General features: G+C 42.3%; 1 long non-coding RNA gene across 1 annotated transcript; it reads left to right on the top strand.

The window, feature by feature from the left end:
* The first annotated feature begins 1,317 nt into the window (after positions 1-1,317).
* Positions 1,318-8,685, top strand: LOC112106906. Its single transcript, XR_003899929.1, has 3 exons — positions 1,318-1,405; positions 2,446-2,570; positions 8,600-8,685. It is a non-coding gene; the product is annotated as an uncharacterized LOC112106906 (long non-coding RNA).
* The last annotated feature ends 7,651 nt before the right edge of the window (positions 8,686-16,336 follow it).

The following is a 16,336-nucleotide window of genomic DNA, read 5'->3' on the forward strand; positions in this document are numbered from 1 at the left end:
CCCTTGGTAAATTGTTCCAACAGTTAATTACTCTCAGGATCTGGGCCCTATACTGTAAACTCTTTGGGGCAGGGACTGCTTCTTTACTACATACATGCACAGCACCAAATACAGGGGGGGGCTGTCCCTTGAACAGGGCTCCTAGGGCCTATTGTATATAAATAATAATTTGGCCCCTTCTGTCAAGCGTTTCCCCATTGTAAAATAGAGAGAACATTTACTAATGTATTATTCCTCTGTTACCATACTTCTGCTGATGTGTAACTGGAAAGGGTTCTAGGACAGCAGACTAGATAGAGGATTGTGGGGTGTCCTGAGACTTTGATTTGGCTGATAACATGCACTACAATCATCTTCAAAAAAGACCTGAGAATGTTTTGGGAGGTCCCAATTTGAATTACATAGGCATTCCCCCCTGACCACCGTGCCCCCCCCCCCCGATTTATGTGACTATGGTCTATGGAGTGCCAGGAGGGACTGGCAAGTTCTCACTTAATGCTTATAAACTCTAGTCTGTTCCCATACTAAGTATAATCCTGATGGAAGAAACCCCCAACAACCTGATTCTTTTTTTAAGTAAAAAATCACTGAAGTTAAATAAATTATTCCAATAAAATCTACAGATCTACAGTTAGTGTTAATCAATCTAGCTTTATTGATTTCAACAGAGCTTTGGAGATTTTCACCACCTGAGCCTTTGGGGTGACCTCTTGGCCCTATTGAAGTCAATGGGATTTTTGCCATTGACGTCACTGGGGTCAGGTTCCATAATACTTCATGTGACGGGTAAAAACTTTTTATTTAATACATAGCGGCCCTCGTGTCCTGTAAAACAACCAAGATAACTGTGGGCATTCTCTGTGGAGTCCCACTGCACTGCACCAGCCCAAGAGTGACTTAAAGACAAGTCAGAAAAACAGCACCTTTACTATCTGTATAAGAATGAAGTTGATTGAGAATCAGGGGTGCAGTGAGTGACAGATATTGCAATTCTACCCAGTAAATTTGGGACCATTGTATTACATTTTTGAATAGTTTATATATGATTGTGTTCTACTCCATGGAGGTGGGTTACAGCAGCTCCTTCAAGAACTAAAAACAGTGAGGGGTGAGTACTCCTGAGATTGTAAATTACTCCAGAGAAGTTCCACCCCGGAGTGGTTTGCATATGCTGGTTTAGGTTGGGTTTTCCGGAGACTAGGAAACAAAGAAAGGGTTTTTGGTACAAAAGGATGAGCTTGAATTGACTCTGGACTTCTTTCTGATCTTCTAATCTAAGTCTAATTGACTTCTTTCTGATCCAGCAACAGACAGGCCCTTTTGTCCAAGGAGCCCCCAACCCTTGCTGGTGGATTGGAAGGACTTTGATCTACTAGGGCCCCATAACACTGATGAATGACCTCTGGTAAGCTTTTAGCTTGTGTATAGGAACTTTTATTGTTTTCACTGTAATGCTTTTTTACCTTATGCATAAAGGTGCTTGCTTAGAAAAAGAGCTGTGTGATAACTTGTAACTGCTGGCAATACACTGGTCATAGCCCTCAGGCATTGGCCTTGTGCAGACTGACTTTTAGGGATATCACAATGTAAGGCAGGAAGCTGTGCAGCCTTAAAACCCTGGTCCAGAGGGAGAGAGACGCAGGTCTCCACCCAAGAAAGGTGATGGCTGGGAGCCAGAAACCTTGAGTGGTTGCCCTTGAGAGACTATGGAGGGGGAATATAGGTGTGTGTTTTTATAAACCTAATCACCCTAACATCTGGAGAAAATAATTTTAACAGATGCCTATTTATGGAGACAGCTAGGGATAAATGTGTGCATTTTTTTCTGTTCAACTTCTTTCTATAGTTAGATCTACGTGACGTTTTCCATGCATGTATAGATAAATCTTGATACTATATGCAGAAGAAAAGAAGCTCTGGCAGAACCCTATAGCTTCATATTCAACTTTTAATTACTTTTTACTTGTAATTCACAGTGTGCTTCTGTTGCTCTCCAGGAACAATAGGGGAGCCCTCCTGTGGCTATTTCTACTTTTGTAAATTCCCATGGATTGTACTGAAAGGCTATGAATCCTGATGGACAAAGTGTCTGCTACATATTTCAAAGGCTATTCCTTCAAATTCTGTTGAGGTGTTACCTTTACTGCAATGCCCATTGCCTTTTTCCATTTATCTATTTATAGCTTCATTTATTCTTGACACTTTTCTAAAGCAAATGACAAGGGAAAAAACTCATCTAAACTATTTCACAAGTAAATAAAGTCAAGGTACTCTAGAAAAGCAATTCAGCCATATAAACATCTACTGAATCTTTGATAATTTTGTTAAAGGAGAGACATCTGTGTGTGTGCCTACATATAACACTCAGCACTATAACATTTAAACACCTTCTAAATAAAAACTATGGAATTAACAAGACACTTGATCACTTGCTTGTTGTTGCAGGCTCTTACCCCACCTACATCTGTTTGGAGTCCTGGAAGATTTCGGCCGAAAGATAAGAATTTGAATAAGTTATAAGCAATTGAAAGAAGCCCTTTGGACTGGAAAAAATCCCTTTGATCTTAACTGTAGGTGTTGCTATATGCTTCATCAATAATCTCAGTCTCTCTCATACTCACTATCCATGCAAACATCTGTATGCATATCCATTCTGAGTGAGATCTCATCTGGAATACTGTGTGCAGTTTTGATCTCCCGTGTTTAAGAAAGATGAATTCAAATTGGTACAGGTGCAGAGAAGGGCTATTAGGATGATCAGAGGAATGAAGAACCTACCTTATGAGAGGAGACTTAATGAGCTTGTTTAGACTAACCAAATGAAGGCTGAGGGGAGATATGATTGTTCTCTATAAATATATCAGAGGGAGAAGCACCGGGGAGCGAGTTAAGGGACAATACTGGCATAAGAACAAATGGATACAAACTGGCCATCAATAAGTTTAGGCTTGAAATTAGATGACTCATCAGAAGAGTGAAGTTCTGGAACAGCCTTCCAAGAGGAGTAGTGGGGGGGAAAGACCTAACTTGTTTTAAGACTGAGCTTGATAAGTTTATGGCAGGGATGATATGATGAGATTGCCTGCAATGGCATATGGCCATCCACAACTGCTATTAGTAAATATATCCAATGGCTGGAGATGGGACATTGAGAGGGAGGACTCTGAGTTACTACAGAGAATTCTTTCCCAGGTGTCCAGCTGGTGGGTCTCATCCACATGCTCAGGGTCTAACTGATCGCCATGTTTGGGGTTGGGAAAGAATTTTCTCACGGGTCAGAATGGCAGAGACCCTCTTCAGCAGGGGGCACAGGTCACTTGCTGGTTTTAACTAGAGTGAATGATGGATTCTCTGTAACTTCAAGTCTTTAAATCAAGAATTGAGGACTTCGGTAAATCAGCAGGAGTTTATGGGTCTATTACAGGGTGAGGTTGTATATGGCCTGCAATTTGCAGGAGGTCAGACTAGATAATCATGATGGTCCCTTCTGGCCTTAAAATGTATTAGGGCTTGTCTACGATGCAGTGGTGCTGCTGCAGCTATGCCGCTGAAGCGCTTAGTGAAGATGCTACCTACGCTGATGGGAGGGCTTCTCCTGTTGGTATAGGTACCCCACCTCCCAAAGAGGCAGTAGCTATGTCAACAAGAGAAGCAATCCTGTTGACATAGCGCTGTCTACACTGGGAGTTTGGTCAGTATAACTGCGTCACTCAGGGGTATGGATTTTCCACACCCCATAGCGACGTAGTTATACTGACATAAGTTTGTAGTGTAGACCAGGGTTGAGTCTATGCTGCTCCTTTGAGAGATAGGGCTAAGGTGGCTTTACACCTGTGCTGCTTTGGGGACTGCAGAAGCCCTCAGTATGACTAAGCCCTGGTCTACACCACACAATTAGGTTGACATAAGGCAGCTTACATCAACCTAACTCTGCAAGCATCTACACTAAAATGCAGCTCCCACCGATGTAACTTGCCCACTACACTGACTCAATAACTCCACCTTCGTGAGAGGTGTAGCACTTAAGTCGATGTAGTTAGGTCGACGCAGTGTCGAGTGTAAATACTGCATAGCTTACATCGTCTGTTGCTGCCTTTCAGAAGCCGTCCCACAATGCCCCACACTGACCGTTAAATCAGTATAAACACACCTGGTGAGGACGCGCACCGCCGACACAAGGAGTGTACTGTGAACATGCAAAAGTGAATTAATTACTGCAGTGGCTGTACATTGATGTAACTTAGGTCAACTTAATTTTGTAGTGTAGACTTGCCCTTAGACAGCCCTGTCTAAATTACAGCAGCCTCCCTGGGCTGCCCTATGGACTGCTGCACGGCCTGGAATCTCCACAGCACAGTGTGCTGTAACCTCAACCCCAGCTCACCCCTCCCACTGCCAGCCCTGAATCTGATCTCAACGTGCCCCCCTGCACCATGGCTTGAGAGGGGGCCCTTAGTGAACTGCCTTACAGCTGTATGTTGCTCTGCCTGTACATAGTGAATGGTTCCACAGCCAGATACAGGGCTTTTAGGACCTTTCTGCTGCTCTGGTCCTCTTAGCTGGTTTAAAGGGGCCAGAACTGGTGTGAAGGTCTCACCCACTGAATCTATAGGCCTGAATTCTCAGTTACACCAAGGCCCCTTTATACTTTTCTAGCCGCATAAAAGGCCTTTAAAATGCCAGATTAGTGTAAAGGGGTCTTAGTGTAACTGACCTGAGAATTGGCCTTTAGTATTTGCTGAGAACTCTTGCCTCCATCCAAAGCACATAAGCATGTGCTTAACTTTAAGCATGTGAGCAATCACTCTAAAGTCAATGAGACCACTCATGCTTAAAGGTAAAACCTGGTTTACAGGATCAGAGCCAGAGTGCTCAGCATCTTGCATGATTAAACTCTGGATGAACATCTGTACGATGAGAGGACTTTTTCACATAGTCTCTTTTGATTAGGAGGGAATACTAAATGTAAAAGCTTACCTGATACAGCATTGCTGCCACCAGGTTTTCAAAAAGCATAAAAGATTGCAGTGTACCGTATTTCATACAAGACCATATGGACTTTAAGGTTCACTGCAGCGTCATTGTTTTAGTGGCTTCTGACAGGATTCTGTTAGCCTGCAAATGGCTCATCTTCTTTAGTTACCAGAGATTGGATATTTAGCCACAAAGACAACCACCTTCTTTCATGCCAGTGTAGCTCTCTCTCCCAAAATCTATTTTGCAAATACTGCATTTCAGCTAAAAAATTCTACAATTCACTCAGACAAAGTTTCAAAATTAAGTGCCCAAGATGTGCATGTATGGATGTGAGAACAAAGAGGTACAGTAATTGCACATGCAAGATACACAGATGAGTGTGAAGTAACCATTTCACACACATACAATTATCTCATCTGTACTTGCAATCCATTTTTTGTGCATGCAATGATCTGCCTGGGCCTATGTCTTGGGGCTTCTTTTTGCCCCCTCTGCAGCTCCTCCTGTCCTATTCAGCACTTCCCTTAGAACTCATCTTCCCCATGGCTGTTTCTCCCCATGGAAGTGAGATTCTTCTTAGTCCCCTGTGACTGCTTCCTTCCTGGAAGCTGCTTTTGCCAAAGCAGGATTTTCTCACCTCTGACCTGCACAACTTCTTCTGTCCCAAAAGAAGCTTCTTCTGGGCCCCTCTTTTCTTCAAGCTGTTCCTATCCTCCTTAGGACATTCTCCTTTAGCTCAACTGATGCTTCTGGAGCAGGATGATCTGAGCTATTTGACAGCTCTTCAGCATGTTTCCAGACTACATGAGTTAATTTCAAGGCTGTATCTTCTTAAAAATTAGATGGAAAAATGTGTTCTCATATTCAGACTTTGCAAAGATGAAATCTCAGTTCTAAGGGAAACAATGTATTCTCAAATAATGGCTCATGCCCTGATTTTAATTCTCTATCCCTCACCTCCTGGAGAATAGAACAAGATCTGCAGAGATAATCAGACTGTTGATGTGCTCGGGCAGGTTTTGATGGTAAAAGAATGAATGTCACTTCTGAGATCACAATCAAACTAAGAAAGCTAGTTGTACCAGTGCCAGTTGTACCTTTCTAATGGGCTCCCTCTGCCAAATATGAATACTATTACAGGCTATCTTACAAAACACACACTGGAAAGACTAGTATGCCCCTGTAGAAGGTTCATAATCCCCGACAGTGCTGCCTCGTGGTCAGACAGCAGTTGCCAGGCCATCTCCCTGTTGAAACATAGTTCTGTCTTTCAATGCCCTGCCCCCAATGGTTTCCAGTCCTCCCCTTTAGCACAAGGATTTGGGGAACCGGTCCCTCAAATAGCCGAAGTCTTTTCCCACTAGCCTCTCACTCAAGGTGAAGGCTTTTGTTGTTGTAATGTCCTTTTGGAGTGGGTAGGGGAGCCCAGGCCCACCTTCTCCACCAGGCTCTGGGCCAGGGCCCAGTGGTGGGCAGCTCCAATCAGCACCTTAGGGTGCTAAGCAGCTGCCCCCAGTTCCTACCTCAGCCGCCTTTAGCTTCTTGGAGTAAATCACTTCTGGCTAGTCTCTGACCTGCACACTCACTCACTGGCCTCTCATTTGGGGTTTGCACAGGCATCAGGTCTCAGGCAGTGAGCTCCTGGGCTGTACTTTCCCCTCACAACAGCCATCTGCTTCCTTCCACTGCCCCCTTCTGAGCTGTTCTGCTCTCTTTTTTTGAAGCCCTGCCCCCAGCTTGGGCAGGCTTTGCAGGTGTGTCTGGGCCCAGAGCTGTACCTTCACCCCTTGCTCTCCAGTATGGGTTTTGTATGCCCCAGCAGAGCCCTGAATTTGGACCTCCTCACAGGTGGATGGAACTCATCCCTACAACTCTATTGATTTCAATGGCATTGCACTCACTTTCAGTGGGGTTGAATTGTAATTTATAACAAAATTGTAATTTATAACAAAACAAAATATTTAAGCTTCAAAGACCCAGGCCAGCAGTTGGCAGTGGAGAAGAGGAGAATGCCATGTGACAGGAATGTTCTGTGACTCTGTGCTGCTTGGAGTTTTATATCATTTCTGCCTGCCAAATAGAGTGCTTCTGACAACTTCACTGCTAATGCTGCCTTTAAGTTACAGGGTACAGATATCATCTACATGCACTTTACTTTCATTTCAACAGCTAGGGTTGGATGAACAGTTATCCAAGTGTAATGCTGACACCCCCGGGTGGGTGATCAGCAGCAAGATCAAACCTGGGACCTCTAGAGCTCCATACGTGAGCCTCTACTGCCTGAGCTAAAAGTTTCACCTCTCTCAGTCAAGACTGTAGCAAGCTGGTTACCTCTGATTGGTCTAGCCATTGTTAGAAGGAGACTGAGTGCCACAATGAGCAGGCATGGCTTTACATACTCCCCCTGGCCAGGAAGTGCATTCTGGATCTTCCCAGTTCAATTCCCCAAATAGGACACCACTTGTAACACTCATGCCCCTGGGTGGGTCATCAGCAGCAGGGACCAGCACCTGGGACTTCTGGATCTTAATATGTAAGCCTCAACTTCCTGAGCTAAAAGACTGAGCTCTCTTAGCCTAGGCTGTAGCACGCTCATTAACCTCTGTAGTCTAGCAACCACTAGAGGGGGACAGAGTGCCACACCAAGTGGGCATGGCTTTAGCCAAGCCTAATTTATATGAAGGCAATACATTCATATAGCCCTTGTCATCCCAAAGGATGCTAAAGCATGTTACAGTGATATGCATGCAGTGGCAGTGAAATACAGCCCTTCCTGGGGTGAAAGATGACAGGCAACTCATGCCCTGTTGCAGTGATGCAATATTGAGAGTAAGAGAAACTGTGGCCAAGCACACTAGGGCAAATCTCTCTTACTGTAAGAGCCAAGAGATCATTAATGTCAACGCAGAGCAGACAGAATCCTGGTTTTTAAGGTCCGGTTTTGAATATTTACACACAGTAAACTCTAGGGAGCTCAGTTTGTCTACTTCAGAGAAGGATGAAAAGCCAAATCAGCCCTAAGCAGAGCAGCAGTTCTAGTGTCTAATGCTAGAAATGCTTCCACAGTAGACATTACATTTATATTATATGCTGAAAATGCTCTTTATCACTAGTATTACTTTGTAGCACATCTGCAGCCAATTCCAAAATGCAGCATCCTGCCTTTATAGCCTGAAAGGGGTGATGGAGTAGGCAAAGAATCTTCCAAGCAAGACCGTGGCCTGGTTGTGGAGATGCTTCATCAAAGCTATGTCACCTTAATGACCACTGTAGCCTCAGCAGCTGTTAACATGTTGTCCCCCGTACCTTCCACTCCCCGCAGAAATGCTGGTTTTTATAGAGTAGAAAAGAAAAGACTGAAGCAGAAACATATACTATGGTGTTGGCAAATGGCCATAAAGCATCTACAGCCTGGAAACATGAAGATACCGTACATGAACAGGGAAAAGGGGAATATTGTGTATCTAAGTTTTCTCATGAGCTAGAGAGCAACCAAGGGAATAGAATACAATTTTAGGAGACTAAATGGAAAACTAAGTTACAAAGTAAAATAGCTAGAGAATACTTTCATCTTTATATAAATGACACTATTAAAACTTTTTTTTAATAATTGTTTATCCAGAGCCCTGGAAATCTGTATGATCAATGATGCAGTTCAAAACCCACAAGAGCTGACTTCTGTGTCTAGAGAAGAGCATATTGTGAAGCAAGTGAAAGTCTGGAAAGGTCAGGGGCTGTGCTTTCAAAATGTCATGCCAGAGAACTCTAAGCTGAAGTCCATCTTCAGGAAAAAGAGACTATCAGCTAAAGATTCCTGGTAAAAGAATGAATAGAGATGTTCAGTGACCTCTATTGACAGTGAAAGACACTCTGTAACAGGTTTGACTTGTCACCAGTTTGGCTCCTTTAAATATAACACAAAAGATGAACAACCTGCAGTCAAGCACTTCTGACTTAGAGACCCTGAGATCAGTGATTGAATGTGAAATTATCTGACTTGGGAGTCTGCTCCAAACTGATCTGAGTCAGAGCACATAGATTCAGAGGAGGCTGGCGGTGATAACATTTAGGAATGAAGTATAGTCCAATCCCTTCCCTCAGGATTTGTAGGGCTCATACTTCAATGGGAAATCTTGCTTTCTAGATGGAACTAATCTGTGTTCATATTATGCAATCAGTCTCTAAGAAGTGGCTCAGGAACTGACTCAGGTCAGAGTGCTTTGCATGTTGATCTATCACCTGATAAACGATTAAATAAACTTGTCCGCCAGTGACAGGTACCAATGTTATGGGAGATATAAGAATATTGTTTAGAAACATTAAGTTATTTTAAAGTTCATTTCTGCAAAAATGGAAGTAGGGGGTCCCATATTTATTGCATCTTGTTGACTTCTAGTTTAAATTTGTTCAGAACAGAAGTAAAAAGATTTCTTCCCCCACTTCCCCCAAATGCTAGCACTGCAAGCTCCGCCAGAGATTGGAAAACCACACTTTGTTCTTTCTGGTTTGCACATCATTATCAGTAATGAAGCTCTATAGGATAAATGTTACACCTGTGCAACCTCATTGTTTTCAACATCTTGAACCCTTGACTCATTCACCACATACTGTACAAGTTCATTCATTGCAAATCGCCAGCACATGAGAAACAGTCACATGAAAAAAAGTCTCATTCAATTACATCATGTAATGGGAGACAGCTAAAAAGTGACACATTTTTAAAGTGCTTATATGCCAATGCTATAAGTCTAAATAACAAGATGGGTGAACTAGAGTGCTTTGTATTAAATGAGGATATTGATATAATAGGCATCACAGAAACTTGGTGGAATGAGGTTAATCAATGGGACACAGTAATACCAGGGTACAAAATATATCAGAAGGAGAGAACAGGTTGTGCTAGTGGGGAAGTGGCACTATATGTGAAAGAAAGTTAAACAGAAATTAAAAGGTACAGCACCAAAAGTAAAATCCCTGCAAGCTGCATGGAAACTTTTTAAAGACACCATAATAGAGGCTCAACTTAAATGTATACCCCAAATTAAAAAACATAGTAAGAGAACCAAAAAAGAGCCACCATGGCTAAACAACAAAGTAAAAGAAGCAGTGAGAGGCAAAAAGGCATCCTTTAAAAAGGGGAAGTTAAATCCTAGTGAGGAAAATAGAAAGGAGCATAAACTCTGGCAAATTAAGTGTAAAAATATAATTAGGAAGGCCAAAAAAGAATGTGAAGAACGCTAGCCAAAGACTCAAAAAGTAATAGCAAGATTTTTTTTAAGTACATCAGAAGCAGGAAGCCTGCTAAACAACCAGTGGGGCCACTGGACGATCGAGATGCTAAAGGAGCATTCAAGGGCGATGAGGCCATTGCCGAGAAACTAAATGAATTCTTTGCATCAGTCTTCACGGCTGAGGATGTGAGGGAGATTCCCAAACCTTAGCCATTCTTTTTAGGTGACAAATCTGAGGACTTGTCCCAGATAGAGGTGTCATTAGAGGAGGCTTTGGAACAAATTGATAAACTAAACAGTAATAAGTCACCAGGACCACATGTCAGAGGGGTAGCTGTGTTAGTCTGTATCCACAGGACCAGATGGTATTCACCCAAGAGTTCTGAAGGAACTCAAATGTGAAATTGCAGAACTACTAATTGTAGTCTGTAACTTATCATTTAAATCAGCTTCTGTACCAAATGACTGGAGGATAGCTAATGTGACACCAATTTTTAAAAAGGGCTCCAGAGGTGACCCCAGCAATAAAAGGCCAGTAAGCCTGACTTCAGTACTGGGCAATCTGGTTGAAACTATAGTAAAGAACAAAATTGTCAGACACATAGATGAACATAATTTGTTGGGAAATAGTCAACATGGTTTTTGTAAAGGGAAATCATGCCTCACCAATCTACTAGAATTCTTTGAGGGGGTCAACAAGCATGTGGACAAGAGGGATCCAGTGGATATAGTGTATTTAGATTTTCAGAAAGCCTTTGACAAGGTCCCTCACCAAAGGCTCTTAAGCAAATTAAGCAGTCATGGAATAAGAGGGAAGTTCCTCTCATAGATTGGTAACTGGTTAAAAGATAGGAAACAAAGGGTAGGAATAAATGGTCAATTTTCAGAATGAAGAGAGGTAATTAGTGGTGTCCCCCAGGGGTCTATACTGGGCCCCATCCTATTTAACATATTCATAAATTATCTGGGAAAAGGGGTAAACAGTGAGGTGGCAAAATTTGCAGATGATACAAAACTACTCAATCTAATTAAGTCCCAGGCAGACTGCTAAGAGCTACAAAAGGATCTCTCAAAACTGGGTGATTGGACAACAAAATGGCAGATGAAATTCAATGTTGATAAATGCAAAGTAATGCACATTGGAAAACATAATCCACTCAACGTGCAGTGGCAGTCAAAAAAGCAAACAGAATGTTGGGAATCATTAAGAAAGGGATAGATAATAAGACAGAAAATATCATATTGCCTCTATATAAATCCATGGTACAGCCACATCTTGAATACTGCGTGCAGATGTGGTCACCCTATCTCAGAAAAGATATATTGGAATTGGAAAAGGTTCAGAAAAGGGCAACAAAAATGATTAGGGGTATGGAATGGCTGCCGTATGAGGCGAAATTAATAAGACGGGGACTTTTCAGCTTGGAAAAGAGATGACTAAGAGGGGATATGATAGACCACTTCTGGGGTTTTTACCCACGAAAGCTTATGCCAAAATAAATCTGTTAGTCTTTAAGGTGCCACCGGACTCCTTGTTGTTTTTGTGGATACAGACTAACACGGCTACCCCATGATACTGTTCTGTTCATTCCCTCTGGGGTACCTGGCATTGGCCACTGTCAGAAAACAGGATACTGGGCTAGATGGACCTTTGGTCTGTCGCAGTTATGTCACATTTGAGTACATTTCTACATTAATATGTACATATTCACAGCACATCTTCCAGTTGTTCAAAATGTTTTGTGATCATTATTAAAAAACACCACTGATGTTAAAAAATGTTCTGTTCATCTTGCAGCTCATTTTTCAAAGTCGTATAAAAAATCAGCTAAGTCAAAACCAGTTTTTACTAGAACACACAAACTAATTTTTTCCCAGTGAGGGCTATTCAGGTGCAAAAAAATTAAGTTCTACCCCACTAGGGCTGCATTTTTATTTATTTTTTAGGTTTTAAGGTTTATTTTGTATAATGGGAAAACATATTTTTCACTCATACTCAGAAACAGCTGTGTTATTTTTGCTCAAACTTTTTAAAAAGAAAAAGATTCCCTTCAAATAGAGATTAAGCATGGAAACTTCAGCCTGACAGGGGAAATTGACAGGAAGTTATGTATAACTTAAACCAGTTAGTGTAAAAAAAAAAAAAAAGTGTAGCCTTCACTATTGTGGTCACTGCTATTCGTGTTGTAATGTACAGTCAGGAATAATCCTACATTAGCAGAAAACTTCTCTTTTCCACTATTCTGGCCTGGTTCGCCTGTGACCTTACACAGGTATAATGCCACTGAAGTTAAAATGAGTTTGAGGGCTTACTTGTTTGAGTTCTTCGGCCCCAATCCAGCTACACATTTAAGTGCATGCTTAGCTCTAAGCATATGAAGTCAACGGGATCAGGGCCAAAATGCTCAGCACTTTGCTGTATTGAGTGCTAGGACAGAGAAGAGTTGATGATTTTCAGCAAAGAAGGGTTGATAGTTTTTTTTGAAGGCAATAGTAGTTTCAGGATATAACCAAACAAATAAATAAAGGCAATCATGCTACCTAGTGGTAGACTTACATTACTGGAAGATTGCAACATCATATGCTGATCACAAAGCTTGGCAAATTCCTGTTGGCACTGATCCAGAACTGAATCAGAAGAGACCCTGCAGCTCAAAACTGAAAAATATTGAATAACTGAGTGTGAGGAAGTATATATAGTCCCAGTCCACTTCGCTTTGATTTCAGTCATTGTCATTAATGTGTTATTTTTATAAGCAACCAAATTTGCCCAAACACTAAAGACGTGATTCTCATTTACATGGAGGTTCTTTCACTCTATTCTGGCAGTGTAACGAGACCTTTGTGGGGTACTAATATAACAAAAAACAAATAGCCTATTGTCAACCCTACCAAATCAGTAAGTATGTAGGAGAGAGAATATATTTTATGCACATGTATATCTGTAGTTGTGATGGATAAACTTACTGAACAGCATAAATATTAGCCATATTTTGTGAGACGAGTATTTCTGAATATCAATCTGAAAATATTGGGGTGTTGGAGATATGGGAGTGCACATATCAAAATGGCCTAGGGGTTGGATGTGGGGCTTTGAGAGAGATTTCCAAGTCTCAAAATAGCATTCCAGCCAATTAGTGGCTGAAGTAGACTCTTAACTCCAATGGACTAGTGGCTGAAAGGAGACCCATAAGGCCTGATTTTGATCTCACCAGTTGTACACTAAAAAATAGTTTAAAAAAATTTATTGTGGAACTAACATGACATTTGCAAACCACCACTGTGGTTTCTCCCCCCAACATCTGTTTGGTCAGTTTAGTTAGTTGCTGCCTTGAAGTAAGTACAGTCTCTTGTTCTGTGTTTGTACACCATGTAGCTCAATGAGATTTTGGTTGAATGCTGTAGGTGCTATCTCAATAAAAGTAAAAAAATAAATTAATTAACTGCAGAGGAATTATTCCTGATGTCACTGGTGCAGGTGAGATAAGTGTCCAACAGTTCTCACCAGTGGGGCGGGACCACAAAGTGGGTCGCAACCCCATTTTAATGGGGTTGCCAGGTCTGGCATTAGACTTGCTGGGGCTCGGGGCCAAAGTCTGGGCAGCACATATAATAGGCTGGGGAAGGCTGTGCCTCCCCAAACAGCTCCACATGGCCCTGCCTATGCTCCGCCCCGAGGCCCCGTCCTGCTTGCCGCTAGTTGGTCCCAGCCCACGGAAGCTGCTCCTCTTCCAGGAAGCCTGCTGGGGCTGGAGCTAGGGTGGCTGGGACTTGGGATGGTTGGGGCCACCCAGCGCTGGGGGGGAGGCAGCACTGCCCAGTGCTCCAGGGCTGGGGGCGCTGGGGCTGCGTCGCCGGTGCTCCGGGGCCGGGGGAATTCGCGCACTTTCCACCTGCCCACCCACTGCTCTGGGGTTGGAGGTGCTCCGGGGCTGTAGGCATTCAGACGGTGACCTCAGGTGGAAGGGGTAGACTGGACCAGGGGCTAGCCTCCCCAAGCCCAGGGTTCACCCACTGCCCATGCCGAGGGCTTCAACCCCAGGCAGCGGGGCTCAGGCTTCGGCTTCAGCCCTGGGCAGCAGAGCTCAGGTTACAGGCCCCCCCGCCCTGGGCTGAAGTCCTTGGGCTTCAGCTTTGGCCCCGCTGCCTGGGGCAGTGGGGCTCGGGCAGGCTCAGGCTTCGGCCCTCCTCCTGGGGTCATGTAATAATATTTGTTGTCAGAAGGGGGTCACAGTGCAGTGAACTTTGAGAACTGCTGTGTTAAACCATAGATCAGAGGGCTTCCGAGAAGAGAATTGGAGAACAAAACATCACTGCTTCTGTTCCACACAAATTGATATATATCAATTCAACTCCCCTTTAAAATAATAAGCAAACTAATCCCAATGTAACTTCACTATCTTCACTGAGGGTGAATTTGATTAAACATCTGTGTTTTCACACAAGAGGGGAGACAGCAGTACTGTGAATTTCTGCTTCTGGCTAATGTAGAATTTAGTGCAGAGAATGTGTAGATAGGGAAGAGGCAGCATTAGAAAAAGACATGCATATTCCATCCAAATGACATTATAATTTTACCTATCACTGGTCATACACAGATTGCCTGATTTTCTTTGAAAGAATGGTATAAAAAGCCCTTCATGTAGAGTAAAATGGGCTTAAACCCCTTTCACCCTTCCAAAGTGCTGTAAAGGGGCTTTAAGAATCAGATCCCAAATATTTTGTATCCGTATTCTTTTTATTTGGTGTGGATTATTATAAAGAGCTTCCAGATAAAGGATCCAAAAATGAATTTGTAATCAAAAGATGTTGGCTTCCTAACAGGTGGGAAAAATCCTTTCTGCTTACTGTCCCCCTAGTGCTAAATTTAAGGCTCGTGGTTTTTACAATGAAACTCATTCATGTGACCCACCAATGTTAGAACAGAAATCATTCTAAAGGACACCAGTCCACACTGATTATTTCAATGCTGTGACAGTTACTATAGCTGCAAATCTGTACCCTTAGCATCAAGAAGGAATTGAATATTAACATTAAAAATTCATTAATGTTTCTAAATGTAGACAGAGGTGAACCTGCTGGAGTTTACTAGAGGCTTAGCAATAAGAACAAACAGTTAATCCATTCTCTCCGCATCAGTTCACAATATCAATTGAAGCTAGACATTAAGTATCTGATTCTTGATGCAAGTAGGTAAACAAATGAATTTACTGGAAGAAAACCACCAGAAAGAAGAAAGAACCTCTTCTGGGAGCTTTCATGTCATTCTTATTGCTAAGGAAACCACTGCCTTTTGTCTGTAAGGATTAACAATGTCTCTGTCATTTGGATTCTAGTTTGTAAATATGACAAATTTATCCCTGATGTTGCATTTACTTCAGTGGATATACACCACAGATGAATTCAGTCCATCTTACAGCAATGGAAATGCCTATACAAATGTTTTTGCAAAAAGAAGCTAGAATATTAACACACTTGTAAAAGTACTTTTTATAGTGATTCATGGGAATTATTTTTCACTTCTCCAAAGATTTACCCTGAACAACACATTTTATAAATACTGTATAAAAATATTTTTCTGATGTGAGTGAAAGCTGTTTGAAAGGGTGCAACAAGGTGCTCTCCTACTCCCTGGAAAAAGCTACATAGAGATGATGTTGCCGATGGCACACTATAAGGCTGTTCATACCCTTTATGGCCTCTGATGAGATTTAAGGTAAAATTGGCCTCAAGCCAGAAATAGGCCTTCACTTAGGCACAGAGATCTGCCTATGCAGTTCTCTTGGCAGAATCAGGGCCTTTGTGATACCAGTGGTACACTTGACATGAGCTTATTCAGTGATGAGATTTGTGTGGGATGGCTCACACCAAACTACATACATGGGAGCAACTCCTCCCTTGGGGTAAGTTGTCATAGATCCACTGACTTCAATGGAGCTATGACAATTTATACCATCTGAGGATCTCCCCTATGATGTCCACCTGCCATTGTGTATTTTATTACTTTGTTCATTGGTAGGGTAGGATTTATTAGAAAAGAAGAAACACTAGATTGTGTATGTGTAAACTTACACTGATCTCAAGACAATTAGAAAAACCTTAGATGGTAGCTCTATGATATCTATTAG

Source organism: Terrapene carolina, unplaced genomic scaffold (assembly GCF_002925995.2).
Source record: "Terrapene carolina triunguis isolate 2854851 unplaced genomic scaffold, T_m_triunguis-2.0 Scaffold58, whole genome shotgun sequence".
NCBI classification, from domain to species: Eukaryota; Metazoa; Chordata; order Testudines; family Emydidae; genus Terrapene; species Terrapene triunguis.